Here is a 15,548-nt window from a genome sequence, read left to right as displayed (position 1 = left end):
AGGGCAGAAGCCGCTGGCCAGGGCGACACCCGAGCCACCCGGTAGATTTGAACGGCAGTTACCTCCTGGACCGCCTTCGGCACCTCGTGTTTTCCTTGTGTCCCTGTTAACTTTGCCAGATGCACAACGCCCCCTCTGACTGGGTCACTGAGCTTCGGTATTCGCTTTTCGGGTTTCATCAAAAGATACAATCCTCTCCTTCGGGTTTAACAGATGGGTCAGTCTAGCCAGCCTTCACCCCAACTTAAAATTGTTGCATTTCCTGCCCCGCCCCCAGCCCTAGTAGCTGCAACCTGACATGTGGCTTTTCCCAACCAGATGACATTTAGGCAGCAAGAATCCGTGGCCTGATCTTTCCTCAATGCAGCCAAGCTCCCCCGGAGCTGTCTTTCCGCGACTGCAGTCTGGGTCGGACTTCCCTGAGCTGCGACCATCACCGATGGGCGGTGAGCCAGAAACCACTCACTGCGAAGAGCGACAGGATTTCTGTAAAGGGAACCGGGAATCGCCTTCCCTTTACTTCCACTAAACAAGTGGCATGGTGCCACATTAAACTTTCCAGCTTTAATCATTTAGAAATATATAGGCATGTTTTATTTATAGAGCTCCTACTGTTTCTCTGCATATTTTAACATTTCCGGAGCAAATAAGCAAAGACAAATGAAAGTCTCCCAATTATTCCAAGAGCAGCACGGAGCAATGCCGCTGTGGAATCAGACAACCTGATTTGAATTCCAGCTCCTCTTCAGGGCTTGTGGCCCTGATACAATTGCTTTACATATGCATGATAGTTTCCTCACCTCCATAGACGGGGTAATACTAGCTATTTCTTAGGCTTGTTTGGAATTAACATAAAATAAATAGACACAAAAAACCCTAAATTTTTTTTGGCTCATTAGTTCAAGATCTTTATGTGATAGGAATTTTAATCTCCATCATACTTTTAAAAACTGTTATTTGCTAAAAAAGAGTAAAATTGGCCTGTGTATCACTTCTCCCTTTCTCTATGATGACCCATAAAGTGGAGTTTTAGGTGTAAAATGAGTGTTCAAAGGCAGGAAATATAAAAAAGAAGTAGAAGAATCAGGGGAAGAATGACTAATCCACACACTGGATGATAAACTAAACGATGCAAGGATGACTTTTCTCTGAGCTAACTTATTATTTCAGTGCCCTCGATCTGATCTAATATAATCTACATGCTTAATTCAGATCAACAAAAAGGTTATTCAGCTCCTACTGTCTACCAGGCACTATGCTAGGAGCCCCAGGGCTACAAAGGTGAAAAAGCACTGGAAACTGGACCTCGTCCACACTCTTCCTGCAGCTGAATCCCAGGTCTTCCTGCCTTGACAACCTGTCCTTTTATACCTATATTCAGGAAGCCCCCAATAAACATTGACCACTTTTTGTGATCACATGGTGAAAGAGAGGGATGCGAATCACAATTTAGTCTCGGGAAAGACAGTAATACTAATCTGGACTTTGCATTAAAGTCAGAGGACAGAGCACAGGTGACTGCATGGCATAGGGACACCACAGCTGCCCTTTGATTTATACCACCACTTAGGAGTCACAATTCAGCAAACAACAAAACAATCTCCAGCACAATGAAGCCTGCTCAGTTGGATTTTACTTTATTACTTTCATGAGACCTCATAGAATTTCCATGATTATTCTATTGTCTCCATTTCCAATTGTCTGATTGGACTCTTGCCCCCTCTTCTCAATCCATTCTATGCCCTGAAGGCCTGAAGGGACCTGGTCTCTGCTTCCTTCCTCCCCTCCCCCCAACCTCACCACCTTGTACAGACTGGTGTTGGCTCTGACACACACACACACACACACACACACACACACACACACACACACACACACACACACACCCCCCCCCCCCCCCGCCTCTTGCCTTAAGGTCTGGTTTCTTTTCATCTTTGAGGTCTAACCTCTTCAAAGAGGCTTTCTCTGACTCCTCCTTTGAAAACAGCCCCACCCAATTACTCTCTATAATGTCAGCCAGTCGTTTCGTCCTATGTAAAGGCAAGTATATTCACTCCAATAGCTTAGCTTAATTGGATTATGTTAGGTTTGTTTTTGTTGTTGTTGTTGACACACGTCTATCCCAAGTGGGTACATTTCCCATTCACCACACAACTGCCACCACGATTTAAGCCACCTCTCCTCTCACCTACTGGCTTGTCTCCCTGCTCCCACCCTGACCTACGCAGCAGCCAGGGTGAGGCTTCCAAGTTGAACAAAGGAAAAAACTAATTGTTCTTTGGCCATATTACAAGTAACTGCCAAATTCTAGTTTAGTCAATCAACGACAAACTCCCAATCAGTGACAGCCAATGGCCTCACTCCAGTAACCCTGCTGCTGCTTCCTTTGCTGAAGGTCAACTGGTCTCTGTAACAGTCCAGTTTCTAAAAGTGCTAATCTCTGAACCCCATGCTTCCCAAAACACTCTGTAAGACCACAGATTTCTCTGTTCAGAGACACTCTCCCTCACAATCAGCTGTCCTTTGGTTAAGAAGAAATATATTCAGCATATTTATTTGTTTCTTTGAGATTTGGACAAAGCCCTATGAGATCTATGATCTCTCCTCTCTCTACTCCACATCTAACGTAATTACCTCCTGCTTTCTCCCTTGCTCATTCCTTGTCCTTATTTCTGGAAGAAACACTCCTACCTCAGTTCTTTCTCATTGGCTGTTGCATCTGCCTTATACATCCATCCCTCAAATATTGACATAGCTCACTTCATCTCCTTCAATTTCTTAATGAGGCAACCCTGATCACTTATCTAAAAATTGCAATTTCAGCTCCCAACCCCACTGTCCCTTAACTGCTTTATTTTATTTTTCAGTAACACTTATCACCTCCTAGCAAACTGTAGACTTACCCTATTTATTTTATGTATAGTTTATTGTCTGTTTCTTCCCACTAGAAGGTAAGCTCTTTGACAAGAAGGAGTTTTGCTTGTTTTGTTCATTAATGCATCCCAAGCACAGAGTGGGTACTCAATAAATATTTATTGAATGAATGGATTTTTAATATTTTACCTTATTAAAATATAAACTGCTTGAGTGCAAAGACCTTGCGTTCACCACTGTATACTCAGTGCCTGGAACAGCGCCTGGCACGGAGTAGGCGCTCCATAGATATGTATGACATGAATGCATGAGCAAGCATTGGAAAAATTCTATTTTAATTGATAATGTAAATGACCTTGTAATTACCAAAGCCTTGTCATCTTTCTCCAGAGAAACAGAATTAATGAGCATACTTAAAATTCCTCAAGTTATTATAAAGTGTTAATCAAAATATTTAAAACACTAATCACCATTTCAACATGGATCAGATTAATTAAAATACAAAAATGATTAAAATATCCTCAATAAATCTGAAAAAGGAATAAGATCACTCTTTTCCAGGGATGCTCAGGCCAAAGACAGGAGAAAAAACTTGTCTTTAATAGGAAAGAAAGCCAGAAAACATCCTTTTCTCAGTTCTTTTGCTTAAACTGTTGTTTCTTCTCTGAATGGTGTCCCCGTCTGCAGTCTCCTTTTAATTGATTTAATATAACATGGCCAGATTAATCTTCCTGGAACACAGTTCTTATCATGTTACTACCTTTTAAAAATCATGAAAATGGCTCACACTGACTATATGTGTACTGTGTGTCAGGTACTCTGACAAATGCTACACTCATTATTTTCTCATTTCGGCCACACAATGACCTAATGAAGTATGTGTTATCCCCATTTAAAAGACTTGAAAACAGACCCAGAGCTTAAGAAATTCAGAAATCACCCAGCTAGTAGGTGGGGGAGCCACCCAGCTAGGAGGTAGGGCAACCAAGTCTCAACCCTAGGACACCCTCTTAGTCTTGCCCCAGTGCAGGCTCATTCTGGCCCCAATCTTTCTTATACAAATCCTACACATTCATGGATATGAGCAGACATTTCTCTAAGCCAGAGATTTTCAGTGTGCTGCAGCAGAGACAGTGGTGTGCCACAAGATTTTTGTTTATTCCTTACGAGAGAGAGAGAGAGAGAGAGAGAGATACAGGGTGAAACATTGATGTGAGAGAAACATCAATTGGTTGCCTCCCATATGCACCCCAGTGGGGGGTCAAACCCCCAACCTAGGTATATGCCCTGACCAGGGATTGAACTGCAACCTTTTGGTGCACGGGAGGATACTCCAGCCAGCTGAGCCACTCAGCCACAAGAAGTTTTAAAACATGCAATATCTGACTATTTGGTCAGGGGTCCTGACCTCTTTTCCCTTAGGTTGTCAAATAAAGGAATGACAACAGCCAACACAACAACAGCTATGTGGTGTGAATGGATCAAAATTATACCTAATTATTTTTGTCAGATAGGCAAAAAATATATTTTTTGGTGTGACACAGAATTTTAGTAATTGGTTTTTGTGTGCCATGAAATGAAAAGGTTGAAAATCACTAGTCTTAGCAGATATTTAAACAGCCAACATGCACATGAAAAGATGCTCAACATCATTAAGGATAAGGAAATCCAAATGAAAACCACGACGAGATACTAATTCATACCCATTAGTTGGGCTGTAATAAAAAAGAAGACAGATAAGTGTTGTTGAAGATGTGGAGAAATTAGAACCTTCATAAAATGCTGGTAGGAATGTAAAATATTGCAACCATTATGGAAACACAATCTGGTAGTTCCTCGAATATTTGACCCAACAATTACACTCTTAGGTATAAAGCCGAGAGAAATTTTAAAATATGTCCACACAAAAACTTATACATGAAGGTTCATAGCAGCAGTATAAAGATTAGCCAAAATGTGGAAATGACTATAATGCCCATCAACTGAAGAATGAATAAACAAATGTGGTATATCCATACCATGGAACATTATACAGCCATAAAAAGGAAGGAAGTTCTGTTACCTACCACAACATGGATGAACCTTGAAACATCTAAATGAGAAAAGCCAGACACAAAAGGCCACAGAATATGTGATTTCATTTATTTTAAATGTCCAGAATAGGCAAATTCATAGAGAGAGTAAGTTAACTAGCGGCTGCGGAGGGCTGGGGGAGGGGATGGGAGAGTGGGGATGATACCGTAGGACAAGGAGTTCCTTTCTGAGGTGATGAAACTGTTCTAAAATTGACGGCGATGACAACTGCACAAATCTGTCAATATACTAAAAAGCATTAAATTGTATGCTTTAAGCAGGTGAATCGTATGGTATATATTTTATACCTCAAAAAAACTGTTAACAAGAAAAAAATCCTACCCATTGTTAATATCTTTATGTGTGAAGCACATACAAATTGATAAGAAAAATATGAATCTCCAATAGAAAAATGAGCAAAGGACATAAAATAGGAAATTCATGTAAGAAAAATACAAATGCCAAATAAACAAAAAAGATTTACCCTTAAATGCAAATCAAAAGGAGAAACCTATCAAATAAGCAAAGAAATTTACAGCAAAGATGAAGATGTGTTGCAATGGGTGTTCCCATGCACTGATGATCTGAAGGAAGCTTCTAGAAAACAATTAGTCAGTGCCCATTAGCCGCCTTTACAATGTCCTTACCCTCTTGCAATAAGTGTATTGTAAAGAAATAATTTATAATGCAGGTAATAAGATAATTAGGTAATAAATTATTCAGAACAGCACTGTTAGTAGTAGAAGAAATTTGGAAAAAACTAAGTGGTAGGCAGACTAAAATAAAATAGCCCCCAATGATCCCCGCCTCATGGTGTTCACATCTGCGTGTAATCTCCTCTGGAGTGTGAGTTGGACTTATTGATTTATTTCTAATGAATAGAGCAGAGTAGGTAAAATTAGATTACAAGACGGCTGTGAGTTCTATCATGGGTAACCTTTATGATAGATAGATAGATAGATAGATAGATAGACATAGATATCTATAGGTATGCATATAAATATAGAGAGAAAGAGAATGAAAGGAATTGATATGTCCAGCCTACAGGCAGTGAGACACCAAATTCTGCCAACAGCCAAGTAAGTTTGGAAGTAGGTCTTCCCCCAGTTGCACCTAAAGATGACTGCAGCCCACCTGAGACTTTGGTTGCAACCTCGAGAAGCCCTGAGCCAAAGCCACTCCCAGACTCCTGCCCCCCTGAAACTGAGATGATAAATATTTGTTGTTTTAAGCCATTGAGTTTTGGGGTAATCTGATATACAGTGGTAGATAAATAGTGCAAACTAATTGCCAAACAATTTGAAAATGGTTGAATAAAGTATACTATGAAATAGAATATTATGCTGCTATTAAACATTTTCAAAGAATTTTTAATAACATGGGAAGACATTCAGAATATGTTGCGAATCCAGCAAACTACAGGAAAGATATATAATATGACCCGTTTTGCAAGTCTATATTTATATGAATACTAACAGAGAAAACCTGCGAGGAAATATGTTGAAAGTCATCGTTTTCTTTGAAAAACAGAAGTGCACAATGCATGCTTATTGATTTCAGTTCGGAAATCATTCCTTTAGTCCATTTTTATGGAATAGTTACCATGTGTCCGCGATGGTGGTTTCTTCTTTGTTGGCAGTGCTGGACATAGAGAGACGGGGAGCAGTGGATAGACTGGCAATACATTTTAGAAATAGGACATTTTGGTGCCAGAAAGGAATAGTGAATAAATAAGATTTTTCCTCTTGGATGGTTGGCTTGGATAATTTGAGATGGGCTCTAGAGATGGATCTCTCAGTATAAAATTCTGGTGTTACCAACCACCAGCAGAATGAACTTGGATCCACAGGCTACCTATTTTCTCTATACTCCAATCGCTTAATATGCAAAGTGAGGCCTTTCATCATCCATTTTATAGATAAAAACATAACTCATAGGGTTACTAGGAGGTACAAGTTAGTATAAAGAGCTTAGAAGGGTGCCTGGCACATTGAAAAATGACCAAAAGTGTTAAGTGTTCGCCATTATTGTTGCCATTATGATTATTGAGAAGGTGACAACTGAAAAAGAGATCAAAATTAAGAATGACTGCGAGTACTTAGGAAGTGTATCCGTTATTACTATTTTTTTATTACAGTGGAATCATGCCATGTTTAAAGGTTATCCGGTTTAGCCAGTTATGGGAGTAATTTATATGCAATGTGATCATTAACACCCATCGTCATTGTGGATTAGAGGTGCTTTGGGAAGGAATAAAAGGGCAGTAAATTTTAATAGGGACTCTAGGGAATGGTCTGACAAGGGAGGTGTGATGAAGCAAAGCAAACTGAACCCTGGAGGAGAAGGAACTGCTGAGGGAGGTACCTGGAGGGGGGAACTGGGAGGCCACAGGCTTCTGTCCACCTCTGGGCCTTTTGGTGGCTCTAAGGACCGAAAAGATTGTCATGCCATGTCTCCCCTATGTAATTCAAAATAAAAATTAGGCTTCACTGCAAAATACATGGATGTAAGTCCCCCAAAGTTCTTCCCACTCCCAAATGAGCACTTTGATATGTTTTTCAGTTTCAAATTCTTTCCCCACCCAACATTTCTCCTCATTTTCTGATACCTCTGCTTTGCTGGTCCCTGAGCACCTTCTTGGTTTACACAACAGGCAATCCTACCTGGGAAGTTTTGGCCACTGACCCCCTCACCCCTTTCCGTTTACCTGGCTGACACACATCCTTCAGAATTTAGCTTAGGTATCACCCTCTGCAGGGAGCCTTCTCTGATCCTTGAAGTTCAAGCCTTAAAATTACATGCATCTTGTTCACTAAAGCACAACCTCCTCTGGAATGCAGGTTCTGGAAGGGCCGGGCTGTATCCACCTTGTTCCTCAGTGCATCCTAGGACAGTGCCTGGCTCAAAGACGAACATTTACTGAATGAACAAATTATTGAATGTGTGACATCCCCTTGTCCCCTCTCCCCCAGCTTCACCCCTAACAGGAGTCCGGACAAAGTTATCCCCCCAGCTCTGTGGAGGTTACTCTAACCTGCCCCTCCCAAGGAGTCAGAGACCGCCCCCCCCCCCCCAACACCTTTGATTCGACACTGAGTCCGATGACAATCCACTGCACCCAAAGGATACAAAATTGTAAAGCACAGACCGAATTAATATGATGGAGTTTTCTGAGCCCAGAACGGTAAAGTTTTTTAAAAAGGCATTTATGATCTCATTCTGAGAAGTCCCTGAGTTTTATGAAACGTAAAGTGAAGGATGCCTTGCCAAGCGCCCCTCCCAACTTGACAATTAACCTTCTGAAATCGGGGTTTTCCTCGTCTGGAAAAGCCCCTCCCACTTTTGTTTACTTATTATATCGTCAAAGCCACAATTTCATCTGCAGAACGGCTGAGGAATTCTTGAGATCTTCTGGCTCAACGGTTACACACTCTTCCCCAGCCAGCATGGCCTTCGGAGGCAGCACGCATTGCTTTTACTTCACCCACGCAAGGCCTGGGGTGGGGCGGGAGGAATTCACGTAGTTTAGGGTTAATGACTTCTTTCCTTTGCCGACCCCACCAACCCCCCAGCTCATACCGGGCTGTTTCTCGCATGTATGTGATCTGCCCCATCTCTGAGGACGGATCTGAGATTTGGCCACTGCTGCTGTGTAGAGCAGGAGCAGAGCAGACTTTCTGGACACTGCTGACAATCCAATGTGGCGTTAACGATGACAGTACGTCAAGGGCTCTGTCAAGACTGAGTAAGGGGGTGTAACCGAAATACCCTTAGGAGGGGCCTGAAACGCCCAAAACCGTAAGTGTGGACACTTAGATAAGGACTCCATCTGGACACCGATACGAGTGGGACCTCCACCCCTTGGGGGTATAAGAACTCAGAGCTTTGGCCATCGGATGCCGCAGCTTGGCTGTACCTCGGAGGCCCACTCGGAGCCCTGCTGGCTTTCCTCTCCACCAGTCGCACCCCGCCACTGCAGCCACCGAGCTTGAAACCCACACCCGCCTCTCCACCGGCCGCCGGTGACCGGGACTTCACAGCGGGATGCTCGCTCCGCTTGCTGCTGTGGCAGAAGCTGCCCCTCTCTGTGTGTGACCTGCACGGGACTCTGCTGGCTCACAGGGGAGGCCTCCTCTGATAAAACTGGCATTGTGGAAAGACACAAGCGTGTGTGAGTGACTGTCTTTGGGAATGCTTCCTGGCTCACAACATGCTGGTTCAACCTCTAACCCACCCCGAGTAAAAACGCTCACCCGGGAATGTCAACTGGACACCAAGGAGAGCAAACCCCCGCTCCCCCCCCCCCCACACCATCTCTCTCTCTCTCTCTCTCTCTCTCTCCCCCTCCCTCCCTCTCTCCCCCCCCCCCCTCTGTTTCTCTCTCTCTCTCTCTCATCAAAGTTGGGAGGAGCCTGCCTGGTAGCTGCTGCCTGACTGGCCAGTAGCCTTGGGGAGAAAGCCAACGCACAGAGAGGAAAGCAAAGAGGAACAGGAGAGGCTCCACAGAGTTCTAGCCTCTGGGTCTCCCTTTTGTCTAAATATTAGTTGGGTTTTGTACCTTGAAATTAAGTCCTAAGTAATTTGTCCTTTGTCTGTTACAGTCCCAGACAGAATAACCACAAAGAGGAAGTTAATTTTGTTCACTGGGCTACTGCTTGCTGTCTCCTTTCATCTGAGTTAATACATGCAGGGTGGGGCAAAAGTAAGTGTACAGATGTTTGTATAGAAAATAATACAATAATTAACAAATAATACAAGAACAAACTCTGTGGTTTGCGTGTTCCCATCTGTAAGCCTCCTTTGGCCCCACCCTGTATACCCTCCTTTCTACTACCCCAGGTGATACGTAATGCAAAAGAAATCTTTACAAAGCTTATAATCAGGGAGGCTGACTACTATGCTAGAGAGAGCCAACAAAAAGGGGAAGGGAGTACACAGAGAGTGAGAGACACAGCAAGCGGGTCCAAAGAGGGAGACATGGTGAACTGGACTCCCATTAAAAAGTTTTCAGCTGAAAAAAAAAATTTGTTGTAATGGAATGAGAATCAAACTTTTACCAGTCTGGCCTGATCGCTGGGAGACCTGTTAGGTGGAACCCCTATGTGGTCCCTTCGACTGAATTGATTCCACCTGCCCTGTTCATGGCCCTCTCCTCTGACAACAGCCGCCACCGCCCCGACAACAGGGCAGCAGCCAGTGGCCATGTGTGTTCTGTAGCTCACACTAAGGGTCTTAGCGCTGTAACCGTGGCGAGCACAGAGGAAAAAATGATGTTGATGTGATGAAGAGGGCTGACATCATCTGTGAATGTAGTGTTTACCTGGCTGCCCAGCAGGCCTTTCCACCTGCTTTAGGCAACATCATTCTCCTTCTTTGGGGGCAACTGCTCTCTCCCCCTGCTGCAACCACGTGGGTGCAGCCAAGCATATTGTGTAGGTAGTTGATACAAGCTAAGCAGGTCATAAGACCTCGCCTCCACAGCCACAGCACTTAGCTTGAGTGGGCATGTAACCCAAATCAGGATAGAGAGGACCCTCTCATGGGGTTTTAAAAGATCCAGGGGAAGAAGCAGCGAGGAACTTCCTTTTTAGGGAATAAAGCCATGATGTGACCAAGAGTTCCCAATTGGCACCTTCCTTGAAGTAAAGAAAATACTGGTCCTCTAGGGAAAAAAAATCAAGAGAGAGAGAGAGAGAGAGAGAGAGAGAGAGAGAATTTGAGTTCGGCCTCTGACATTCCTGCACTTCCCTGGTTTCACTTTCCTGAGACTGAGCTGTTACGCTCTGGTTCTCAGAACTATTCCAATATCCTGTAAATCACCCTACCTGTCCTTTTTCCTCTTACATGAGCTCGAATTCAGTTTTAATCAGAGTCCCGATCAATATGTAAATTGTCTGGGATCTACTTTGGATTTGCCTGAGGACCGTGCAGAAAACCCAAAGGAAAAGCCTGTCGGTGGGGAACAGACTTTAAGAACCAATAGTCTTCAGGAAGGCAATAGAAGAAAGGAACAGACAGAAAACTCAGAACATATTTTAAACATATTTTGTGACTCCTTGTAATAATAGCAACTATTGTTACCTATGAGGTGAGGATTATTTTCATTTCACAAGTGAGAAAACTGGCAGAGCAAGGCCAAACAGTAAGTGACAGGTTTTAAACTCAAGTCTGTAGGATTTCAAAGCTTAATCTTATACATGTTCTTGGCATGAAAAGGAAACCTTCTTTTAACCGAACATACTTTCAGGAAACTACTGACATCAAGATGTTGGAACTGAACATTCCTGCCCCATACCCCTCATGAGATCAGCTGCACTTGTCTTCTTTCTTGGACATCTCTAAGAATTTAAGCAGAATCTCCTGACTCATTTATTCCTGGTACTCTGTAAGAGATCCAGATTGCTGATCTGTCAGAAGCCAGAACTAGGGAAAGGCCCATCCATTTGAAGAGACACATCAAAAGTCTCCTGGAAGACAAAATGATGAAAAAATTCTTAAGTGTCTGGGGCAGGGGTTGGCCAACTGTAGCCTGCAGGCCTCCTGCCTGTTTTTATAAATAAAGTTGTACTAGGACACAGCCAAGTGGGTCATTTATGTACCGTCTAATGGCTGCTTTCCCACTGCAATGGTGGTTGAGTCACTGGGAAGCAAAACTTAAAATATTTACTATCTGTCCCTTTAAGAAAAAAATGTACTGACCTCTAACCTAGAGCAATGCTTGAAACAACCAGCTGGGAGCCAGCACAACAGTTATTCAGCCACATCTGCTCCAGAGTGAATTGACCCTCGATCTACTCATCAGAGAACATCCGGGTGCTCAGAACATACAAACTTATTGTATGTAAATTATCAGTACATCTGTTTCCCCATCCCACCTCCCCTGCTCCTGACCTTTAATTTTCCGTCATTTTGACTTTCTAAGTCCATAGCCCACAGCATACATCCTACCTCTGCCTCCTACTCCCTAAATCACATATTCGCCTCTGCTCAGCTGTTTCTACCATTTTCTTCTAACTGTGAAACTCAAGCTCTACTCTTGAGTTTGGCCAGTGGGGGTGGCACCAGCAGGAGGTCGAGGCAAGAAGAGAGTGGGGTTAGGGTATTTATACCCTAGTTCCTTTCCTACTGGAAGCAGTGAGTTTGTGGCCTCTCTCTACCAAAGGCCACAGTCCTGTCTGGGCAGCCTTCCTCATTGGGCGACTCTCCCTAGGTTCTGAGACTATTCCTTCCCCTTTCCTCTGTAGACCTAGGGGTGCTAAGGGTTTCCTGCTCTTGCTAATGCCGGGGAAACAACACTGTTTCCTATTGGTTTTCCTAAACCTCGCTTACATCTTTGCCCACCTGGCTATCGTCTTTGGAGCAATGTCTGTTCAGACCCTTTGCCCATTTTTAATTTAATTTTATTTATTAGTTTTATTTTATTATATTTTTTCACTTTTGAAAGTTTTTTAAAATTTATTTTTAAATTATAGTTGACATACAATATTATATTAGTTTCAGATGTACAACATAGTGGTTAGACATTTATATACCATAGAAAATGATCAACCCTGAGAAGTCAAGGGCCCATCTGGCACCATACATAGCTATTACAGTATTATTGATTATATTCCCTAAGCTGTATTTTACATCCTCATGACTGTTTTTATATTTGGCGATTTGTACATCTTAATCCCTTCCCTTTATAAACTCTGGGTTTTGCACACTCACAACTGTAAGCCTACTTTTGCCCCACCCTGTATTTCTGATTATAAATCACAATATCGCAAGAACCAACGGCTTCTTCACCACAAATAGCTTGACTTTGGCCACGTGAATCCTCCCAATTCCCTCCCAGCTGATCTAGACTTCAATTTGAAAAATGGCCTGGAGTGGTGTATAGCTGAGGCTTGGTAATTCTATCACACTGCCGTTGGTTGTATTCTAAGCTTTCTCTTCTTGTATTAGCCATGCATTCTTGGAAGGTTAGGGGGTCTTTTGTTATCTCTAGTGTAGTCGGAAACCCCTTGCCTTGCCCGCTCTGGACTACTTCACAGCATGACAAATGTAGAAAACTTCATTTCTGTATCAGCCCTTTTTTCTTTTTCTTTTTTTAAAGATTTAATTTATTTATTTGTAGAGGGAGGAAGGGAGGGAGAGAACCATCAATGTGTGGTTGCCTCTCACACGCCTCCCTCTGGGGACCTGGCCCACAACCCAGGCATGTACCCTAGACTGGAAATTGAACCGGTGATCCTTTGTTTCACAGGCCTGCACTCAATCCACTGAGTCACACCAGCCAGAGCTCCACCCTTTTTTTCATTGGAATGGTCCAAACAGCAACATCAGTCTTTACAAATTTAAATAGAGCCTGGCTCCATCCTTCTCTGGTTTACCTTGTCTGTGTATCAAGCTCTGTTCCTGGCTCTGAGTCCTATTTGCCTTAGAGGCCAATTTCCTAAACAACATAGGATTCAACAGGCCAACTCTTAAATTCTAAAGACCTCCAAGGACATAGGGGCAGTGCAGGGACCAAGAGAGGAAATTCAATACAAGTGGCACTTCATTTATTAAGGAAGGATGGAACCAGCACTAGCAGACCTTAGCCTTCCGGGTTGGCTATACACTTGCCTATGAGATCACAAAACTGAAATCCTTCAGACTTGCTGCCCATAAAAATTTGTAAACATTTGTTTTGGAGGAAGAGTTGATTTGGAAGTTCATTCGTCTGCCCTTTTGATCTTTGAGTCAGTCTATGCTTATCTTTTTATTTCTTGGCACCTTACAGAACTCTTATTAAATCATGCCTGTAATGCATGCTGATCCCGTGTGCGGAGTTATCTTTAGGGCAGATTGGAGGCTAGCAGCTCTCTCTAGCAGGTGAGGGGCCCAGGGCAAGTTACACTCTGTCCCTTCCTCCCAGCTCAAAATGTTTTGGGAAGATTAAATGATATTAAAATTAACACCAAGAACAGCCTCACGAGGAAAATTAGACACACAACAAGGTGACTGATGCAGGGTGGAGGGGAATAAAAGGGGAAAAAAAGAAAAAAAGGAAAATAAAAAATAAAAATAACAATGAGGAGATGAGGCTTATAGGTTAAATAATTGGAACAAAGTTAAAGCTAACTGAGGGAAGTAAAATGAGCTTTATTTTTTATAGACTTAAAAACAGCAGCAATGTGGCGGAGGAACGTGAGAGCGCCCGGAGCGCGGTAACCCGCCTTCCTCCAGCGGAGGGACTCAGGGCTGACTCCGCGCAGGCCTTCATATTTTTCCTTTGCCCACTAGATAAACGATTGCCACGCCCAGGCGGTCGCTACGCAGAAGCTAGATCCCGAAATAGCATTGAATAGAGAACCTTTCAAAGTCCTGGGGCATAAACCGAGCTGATAAAGCATCGACTTTATCAAAGGAGGGTGAAGGAACAGAGTGGACCGGGGTCCACTCGAGATGATGAGTTGTGGATACACTGAAGGAGGCCGACTGAAACCATTAGGAGGGATATAAAAACTGACCTAACCCGGGCGGGGGCGGGGGGGACGGATCTGAAGGAGGAAAAGATCGGGCTGAAGCAACACCAGAGAATTTACCAGTTTTTGGCCCCAGGCCGTTGCACACACTGGGCAGGAGAGGCCCTGGACTTACGGGCTATGAAAATATTTGAGACCTTGCAAAAGAGTACTGCTCTAAAATACAAAATGAAAAATCTCAAAATAAGTTAGCCAACGTTAAGTAAATAAGTAAGAGGCATACATTATGTCAACTTCGTTAATCGTTCAATCTAGTATTCATAAAAATTTCCTTATATTGGAAAATTATTGTAGATTTACATAGTGGTTAAGAGCATGAACTGTGTACAAACTTTGTCTTCATTTACTATGTGATCTCCAGCAAGTTATTCAACCTCTCAGAACTTCAGTTTCTTCATCCTCTGTAATCCCAAATAAAAAGTGGGAATAATTATACCACTAACTTCATAGTTTATATGAAAAGATTAAACAAGTAGAACTCTTAGAGCATTGGTTGGCACATTCTAAGAACTGGATGTGTTTTAATTGTTGTTGTTATTATCATTACTTTCTCACTTGCAAAGAATTCTAAATTATGAACTGATTTCTAAGAAATCATAGCCCTATTAAATGAGTGGCTCATATTTAAGTAATTTCCAGAGCCAAAGTATAAAAACTCTTTTCAAAGAATTTCCTAAAATATTTTATCCATAACATATTTAAGCAAATACAAATGTAAAGAAAATAGTATAATGAATGCCATGTTCCCTTCACGGAGCTTCAATTACCAACTCACAGCTACTCCTGTTTCATCTAAACTTCCACCCGTTCCTCTGCCCCCCGACCCATGATTATTTTGAAAAAAGAAAACCCAGACATCCTTTCATTTCATTTTACAATATTTCATTTATTTCTGAAAGATAAGGACTCTTTAAAAACATAATCACAAAAACACAATAAAAAAATAAAATTTAAAACCATCAAATATCTAGGCAGTGTTCAAAATTTTGTGCTTATTTATAGAACTGATGGGGTTTTTCTTACAGTTTGCTTGAATCAGGATCCAAATAAAGTCCACTCGTTGTAAATGAATATCTCTTAAACGCCTTT

This window comes from Pteronotus mesoamericanus, unplaced genomic scaffold, assembly GCF_021234165.1.
Source record: "Pteronotus mesoamericanus isolate MK-2021 breed Mesoamerican mustached bat unplaced genomic scaffold, CSHL_Meso_final contig_263, whole genome shotgun sequence".
Lineage (NCBI taxonomy): Eukaryota > Metazoa > Chordata > Mammalia > Chiroptera > Mormoopidae > Pteronotus > Pteronotus mesoamericanus.
Note: the sequence above shows the minus strand (reverse complement) of the source record.